Below are 7756 nucleotides of genomic sequence, written 5' to 3' on the forward strand. Positions count from 1 at the left end.
CATGTATTTATTTTGCCCAAACTGAAAAATCCCTGTCAATCAATAAGTAAATTTAACCCATCGCATTTATTATGAGTATCCCTCTGTTGGGACTTATTCCTACCTACTTTTTGTTCTTTGATTTAGTTTTCCACCTTTTGTTGGATTGCTGGAATTGAAGTTCTATTACTTTTCTTTTAATGGTTTGGAATTTATATTTTCTGTAGTCTTCTACATTTTGCTTGTATGTTCTTTGATATATCAACTAAACTTATCTTTTTCTCATTTTTATTGTTAATAATTACCTATTCCTAGTGAGAAAGGAAGCTTACCATGTTTTTGCTGCTCTCCATTCCACCCATGATGATATCATCTGTGGTTTTCATTCCAGATTATTATTAAATTTTTTTATAAAATTAACATTTATTTAGACTAAACATTTTTTGCTTTCACTAATCACTATTACATTACTTTTTCTTGTCTTTTCTTCTTTCTGAAAAAACTCCTCTAATAATTTTTTCATAAAGTATCTGTAAATGAAAAAGTGGGTCTTTTTATATGGGAGAATATCATTTTGCCCTCATGTTTGAATGAGAATGGCCTGTAAATTTTTAGATTTCAAAATTATTCCCTCATCAAAATGGAGACTTAAGATCTGTGCAATTTTTGTATATAAGTCTTACTTCAGTAAAATAAAAAACCCTTTGAAACTTGAAGATATCATTCCATTGTCTTTCAGCAACTGGTATTATTGAGGAAAACTACTTTTTTTCATGTGCTTCATGTTCTTTTGTTTGTAATTTTTTTTTCCTCCTTGGGTCTTTTCTTTATCCTCAATGCTCTGAAATTTCATCAGTACAGGTCAAGGTGAAGGTCTTTTTTTTTCATATTCTGTTTGGCAATTGGTAGGCTTTTTCAATCTGAAGAGTCTTTCTTCAATATTAATTGCTTTATTCTTTGAGCATTTAATGCTCTATTCTTTGAGCATTCTCTTTTTTCCTTATTTTTCTCCATTTTCCCTATTTTCTCCTTCTGGAATTTCGGATATTTGAACTTCTGCATCTATTCTTTTTTTCATGTTTCACCTCTTTGTAGTTTTGCAGTGCATTCCGTTTGATTCCAGATCATGAATTCATTTATCAGCTATAATCTTTCTGCTATTCAGTCTATCTAATGAGTTTTTACTAAATTTTTACTTTCAAAGGTACCTAGATTTTTTTCTTTTGTGGAGCCCAATGCAGGGACTTGAGCTCATGACCCTGAGATCAATATCTGAGCTGAGAGCAAGAGTCAGACACCTGACTGAGCCACCCAGATGCCTCTATACCTACCTAGACTTTTAAAAAAAAAGATTTATTTATTTTAGAGTGAGAGGGGGCATGAGTGGGAGGAGCAGAGGGAGAGAGAACCTCAAGCAGACTCCTTGCTGAGCATAGACCCTCAACTCGGAGCTTGATCTCACGACCCTGAGATCATGACCTTAACCAAAACCAAGACTCAGACACTAACCCAAATGCACCACCCAGGCACCCCACCCTACCCTGTACCCATATTTTTTGATGAAATGTCTTCCTGCATTTATATTTATCCTAAATCCCAGGTCTGCCTGCTCTATTAACTATCTTTTCCAGGTCTGAAATCTTCCTTTTGTTGAGCTGGGTATCTTTCCCTCCATGATGTTAGCTTTTCTTAAATACTTGGTTTTTCTTGGGTGTGACCTCCCCTTGGAACTAAGATTCCTTGTTAGATTGAGTGGTTTGCTTGCAAGAGGGGGTAGGATATGCATCTGTGAATTGCACTGCACCTGTTTAATATGATCATGAGAAATGGATGGCATGGGCTGCTGGACAAGATGAGTCAACAATTAGCCTTCTGGATGTTGAAGCTTCTGTTGCCCTGAAGAACCATCAGTGTTTGGGGCTTTGCCTTGCCTCTCTCACCCACACATACACCACCAGTGCTCTTGGCCATGGGCAGACACCTCCTTGGCTTACTGCCTGGCCTGAGATGAACATTCCTGATCATGCATTCTGTGATGCCCCAACTATTCATGGTCAGTCAGGCATGGACCATCTCCTCCCAGTCCTGCAGTTCTGGGTTTGAAGCTTCCCTAGAACATCTCCTGCCTCTTGCAGCAGACTGCTCCTCTGTGGAATTTTGGCCCAAGCTTTCCATCTTCAATCTGTTCCCATCTGTCTGTCATCTTTTATAATGGCACTAAATACTTCCCTCTATAGTTTTTGAATGAAGGTATGGATTTATTATATCTTTTATGAACAATTTATAGACACCTGTGAAAAAAGAAACAGCTACATGTGTTCAGTGTGCTATCTTGAACAGAAGTTGACAAGCTTTTTGTATAGACTATTTTCAAACTTACCATATTATACTACACTTATTTATTTCCCAGCATGTGACACTGAAGGATGCAGATAAGGCCATACTTATAGTAGGATAACTTCTAGTGTCTGGTGTTTAATATTTTTTGGAGTTAGTTTGATAAATGAATGAAGAAATAATTGAGCCAGTGTGGTTAAAATGAGGATTCTAATTCTCATGCTATCATTTATAAGGCCATTCTTCTTCCCTGGGCCACAGTTTTCCTACCTATAGGAGAAAGTTTTGAGATCAATCTTTTCATTTTGTAATTTTTTGAAAAGATTTATTCATGGGGCACCTGGGTGGCTCAGTTGGTTAAGTGACTGCCTTCAGCTCAGGTCATGATCCCGGGGTTCCAGGATTGAGTCCCGCATCGGGTTCCCAGTTCTATGGGGAGTCTTCTTCTCCCTCTGACCTTCTCTGCTCTCATGCTCTCTCTCACTCTCTCTCTTTCAAATAAGTAAATAAAATATTAAAAAAAGATTTATTCATTTATTTGAGAGAGAGAGAGCATGAGTGGGGAAGGAGCAGAGGGAGAGAGAGAATCCTCAAGCAGACTCCCCGCTGATTATAGAGCCCAAGGTGGGGCTTGATCCCAGGATCCTGAGATCACAACCCACGCTGAAACCAAGAGTTAGCCACCCAACCATCTAAGCCACCGAGGCCCCATCAATCCTTTCTTTTTTTTTTTTTTCCAAAGATTTTATCCACTTATTTGACAGACAGATAGGCAGTGAGGCAGGCAGAGAGAGAGAGGAGGAAGCAGGCTCCCCACTGAGCAGACAGCCCGACGCGGGGCCCGATCCCAGGACCCTGGGATCATGACCCGAGCCGAAGGCAGAGGCTTCAACCCACTGAGCCACCCAGGTGCCCCTCCATCAATCCTTTCATTTTAATATAAAAGGAATTGCTTTAGCATTTCTTGTTGGTCAGGCCTGTTAGCAATGAGTGCTCTGTTTTTATTTACCTGAGAATGTCCTCACTTCTTCACTTCTGAAGGATAATTTTGCTCACTATATTATTTTTGGTTGAAATTATTATTTTTTCCCCCAGCACTGTCAATATATCACCCCATTACACTCTGGCCTCCATGAGTCCTTTTTTCTTTTCTTGTTTTTTATTTAAATGTTTCTTTTTTTTTTTTTAAGATTTTATTTATTTATTTGTCAGAGAGACAGCGAGAGCATGGGCAGGCAGAGTGGCAGCGAGAGGCAGAGGGAGAAGCAGGCTCCCTGCAGAGCAAGGAGCCAGATGTGGGACTCAATCCCAGGATGCTGGGATCACGACCTGAGCCAAAGGCAGCCACTTAACTGACTGAGCCACCCAGGCGTCCCTAAATGTTTTTTTTATTTTACTTATTTTTTTAAATGTACTTGACAGAGATCACAAGTAGGCAGAGAGGCAGGCAAAGAGAGAGGGGGAAGCAGGCTCCCTGCTGAACAGAGACCCTGATGCAGGGCTCCACCCGAGGACCCTGAGATCATGACCTGAGTCAAAGGCAGAGGCTTTAACCCACTGAGCCATCCAGGCGTCCCATTGTTTTTTATTTAAATTCATTGGTTCACATACAGTGTAACATTAGTTTCAGGTGTACAGTATTGTGATTCAATGCCCTGCATTATTTCTGATGAGAAGTCAGCTGTTACTGAGGATCCCATGTATATGATGAGTTTTTCATCTTGTTGTCATTGAGATTCTCTCTTTGTTTTGGTTTTTGACAATTTAACTCTGATATGTCTCAGTGAGAATTCCTTAGAGTTTATCCTACTTGGAGCTTGTTGATCTTCTTGGATGTGTAGATTAATATTTTTTATCACATTTAAAGACTTTTTTTTCTGTTTGTGGGTTAAATAGCAGGAGGTTACGGTGGGTTGTGCCACTGGCTGTTTCTGCTTTTCCAGTGGGGAGTGGCCCCCTGTGGGTGCATTGCAGTGGGTAGGCCATGGTGTGCAGAGTTGGGGGAGTAGGGGAAGCTGGTAGGGCAGAAGGACATTTGGGAGCCCAAGACATGGGGGACTGCTGGGTAGCACAGAGGTCCATTCCAGTGAGTAACCAGGAATGTCAGGTTGCACTGAGATTAGCGTGAAAGAACTGCCCACCCCCCAATTCCGAGGAGCATGCCGTAGCCAGCAGTAGTGTGAGGTTGCCACGGGCCCACTGTGGCCCACCCAGTACCCCTCCCTGTCATCCCTTACTCCTGTCCTAGGCAGCGAGGAGCCCAGGACAGGTGGAAGAACCACCCTACTTCCTTCTGTTGGGGTTCCATCCTGTGGACAGAAGGTGGCTCAGGCAGAGCCAGTGGCAGCTGGGGACAGTTACAGAGCCAGTCAGGAGTGCTTGGTGGTTGAGGAATATACCTAGGCCCAGAGTGGTAGCAGTACTGACTGGGTGGGGTGGCCAGGGGCCAGGAATGTGAGGCTGAGGTCTATGGTCCTGAAGCCCTCCTGATTGGGGGGTTGGGCCAGGAAGCAAGTCGGGGGGATAGAGACAGACAGGGCCAAGGTGGATAGGGTGGGTGTCTGGGGCTCAGAGCTTGTGGAGATTCACCCACTTGTAGGTGTCTTTGTCCTGGAAGCCCACTCTCTTCATCAGCTCACCTGCCTCTGTGGGGCCTTGGCTGCCATAAGCATTTGAGAAGGGCTGGGACTTAAGCACTCAGTCTTTGTGCAGCAGGGGTGTGAGGATCCACCAGGCTTCCCGGAGCTCATCACCGCATATACAGTGCATCTGGTTCCCACCGAAGATGTCCAGAATGAGGTGCTCACAGGCACTGGGGAGCTTCATGTTCTTGTATCTGTTGCCATTAGTCAGGTCCAGCTCTGACTTCTCAGGGTTGAAGAACATGCCGGGCTTCTTGGTCATCATCTTGGTGTACCCAGCTCCTTTGGGCTGCATGCAGATCACCAGCTTGTTGCACTTGCACCGCTGCTGGAAGATGTCGCTGGCCATGTCCCAGAGATGTAGAGGTACCTCGGGCCTGCACTTGTTCAGGGCTTTGTCACAGTGCAGGATGAAGGGCACCTTGTCCCACCTCTTGTTCTCCACATAGACAACCATGGCTGCAAAGAGACCAGTGGTGGACCTGCAGAGCACTGTGGGGTCATCAAGGTACAATTTGATGGACTCACCCTCTCCTTTGGGGTTCCCCACAGACTGGCCCAGGACCACATTGTTTTCCTGCACCTCTGAGATCTGTTTTAACACTTCTTCTCATTACGGACATCTTTGGAATCAGTGGAGGCTGGCTTCTCCATCGCCACCACACACAGTATCTGCAGGAGGTGCTTCTGTATTACATCCTGGATGATCCAAAATTCATTGCGGTAACTCCTGCGGCCCTCAACCCCAGAGGGCTCCAATGTCGTCCTGGTAGATCTGGTCCTCCCAGAAGGAGATGTGGTTGGAGAGCCAGGGGGAGCTTTGCAGGTCTCTCCCAAAGGGCTTCTCTACAATGACACGGTTCCAGCCTGTCTGGTTCATGCAGGTGTCACGGATGTTCTTGATGGCCGCCTTGTATACAGTGGGGGCTAAGGCCTGGTAGAAGAGGTGGTTGGCCTGCTGCCCCTTGTGGAGGGCATTCATGTGGTTGTTGAGGCACTTGTAGGAGGTGGTGTCGTCATACTGGCCAGCCACATGGGAATTGTGGGCAGAGAACACCTCCAGCTTGGGCTTCTCCTCTGGGGCAGCTTTGAAGAAAGGTTCGCTCTGTTTTCATATGTCTGCCACTGTGAGGTGGGAGGTGGTGTAGCCCACGATGAAGGTGTCTTTGGGCAGAAGGCCATCCTGGAACAACTGCCAGATGATGGAGTAGATCTTCTTGGCTAAGTTGGCTGATGCATCCTTGATGATGAAGATACATGTATCAGATCGATGGAAGGCATTACCCTGGTACAGCTCTTCTCTAGGCTGCACCACACCCCCCACCTTCCTTAACCATTGGGGATGCCTAAGACCCGCTGAGCAGACCAGCTGTACACAAGGTGTGGGCAGAGCCTCAGAAGCCCCTCCCCTGGGGGCGGGGCATGTCCTTAAATTTAGAAAATTTTGTTCTATTTTTTTCTTCCCTTTTCTCTGTTCTCCTTCTGGTATTTCTATTATGTGTATGATGGAGCACTTAGTGGTACCTCACAGGTCTTTAAGGTCTTTAAGGCTTTGTTCATTTTTGCCATCTTTTTCCTCTTTTCCTCAGACTAGATAATCTGCATTATCTTCAAGTTCATTGCTCCTTTCTCATGCAGCTCAAATCTCCTCTTGAGCCCCTCTAGTGAATTTTTTTTTCAAGTATCATGCTTTTCAACTCCAGAATTTCTATTTGGTTGCTTTTATGATTTCTGTTTCTACAGATATTCTCTATTTGGTGAGACTGATAACATGTTGTCCTTTAATTCTTTAGATATGGTTTCCTTTAATACTTTGAACATATTTATAATAGCTGATTTAGGTGCACCTGAGTGTCATGGTCAGTTGAGTGTCCAACTCTTGGTGTTGGATCTGGTAGTGATCTCAGGGTCATGGGATCAAGCCCTGCCTTAGGCTCTGTGCTCAGTGCAGAGTCTGGTTGAGTTAGTCTCTCCCTCTGCTCCTCTCGCCCATGTATGCACTCTCTCTTTCTCTCTCAAACAAATAAACAAATCTTAAAAAAATAAAGTGTCTAACATAGATGGCCATCAGACACATGACAAGTTGCCCAACATCACTCATCATTAGGAGAAATGCAAATCAAAACTACAATGAGCTATCACCTTACACCTGTCAGAATAGCTAAAATAAAAAACACACAAAAAAACGAGTGTTGGTGAGGATGTGGAGAAAAGGAACTCTCATGCACTGTTGCGGGGAATGCAGTGCATTTCTGGTGTGGCCACTGTGGAAAAACAGTTTGAAGTTTCCTCAAAAAATTTAAAAAAGAACTATGCTATGATCCAGTAATCACGCCACTGGATATTTACCCACAGAATACAAAATACTTAATTCAAGAGAATACATGCATCCATATGTTTATTGCAGCAATATTTACAATAGCCTAATTATGGAAGCAGCCCAGTGTCCATAGATAGATGAATGGATAAAGATGTGGTATATATACACAATGGAGTATTATTCAGCCATAAAAGAGAATGAAATCTTGCCATTTGCAACAACATGGGTAGAGCTGGAGAGTATAATGCTAAACGAAATAAGTCAGAGAAAGCAAATACCATGTGATTTCACTCATGTGGAATTTAATAAACAAAATAAAGGAAAAAGAGAGAGAGACAAAGCAAGAAACAGATTCTTAACTATAGAGAACAAACTGGTTACAGGGTGGGGGGATGGGTGAAATAGGTGAATGGAATGAAGAGTACATTTATTGTGATGAGCACTGAGTCATGTAGAGAGTTGCTGAATCACTATATTG

The 7756-nt window shown here is 43.5% G+C and overlaps 1 pseudogene across 1 annotated transcript; it reads right to left on the reverse strand.

The window, feature by feature from the left end:
• Positions 1–4884: 4884 nt before the first annotated feature.
• On the reverse strand, positions 4885–6527 carry LOC308349137 (glucose-6-phosphate 1-dehydrogenase-like; annotated as a pseudogene). Its single transcript has 2 exons — positions 6483–6527; positions 4885–6327 (listed from the first exon to the last, which is right to left on the reverse strand). The product of its transcript is annotated as a glucose-6-phosphate 1-dehydrogenase-like (transcript).
• Positions 6528–7756: the final 1229 nt, after the last annotated feature.

The sequence above is a fragment of the Martes martes genome (assembly GCF_963455335.1).
Source record: "Martes martes genome assembly, chromosome: 9".
Classification (NCBI taxonomy): Eukaryota; Metazoa; Chordata; class Mammalia; order Carnivora; family Mustelidae; genus Martes; species Martes martes.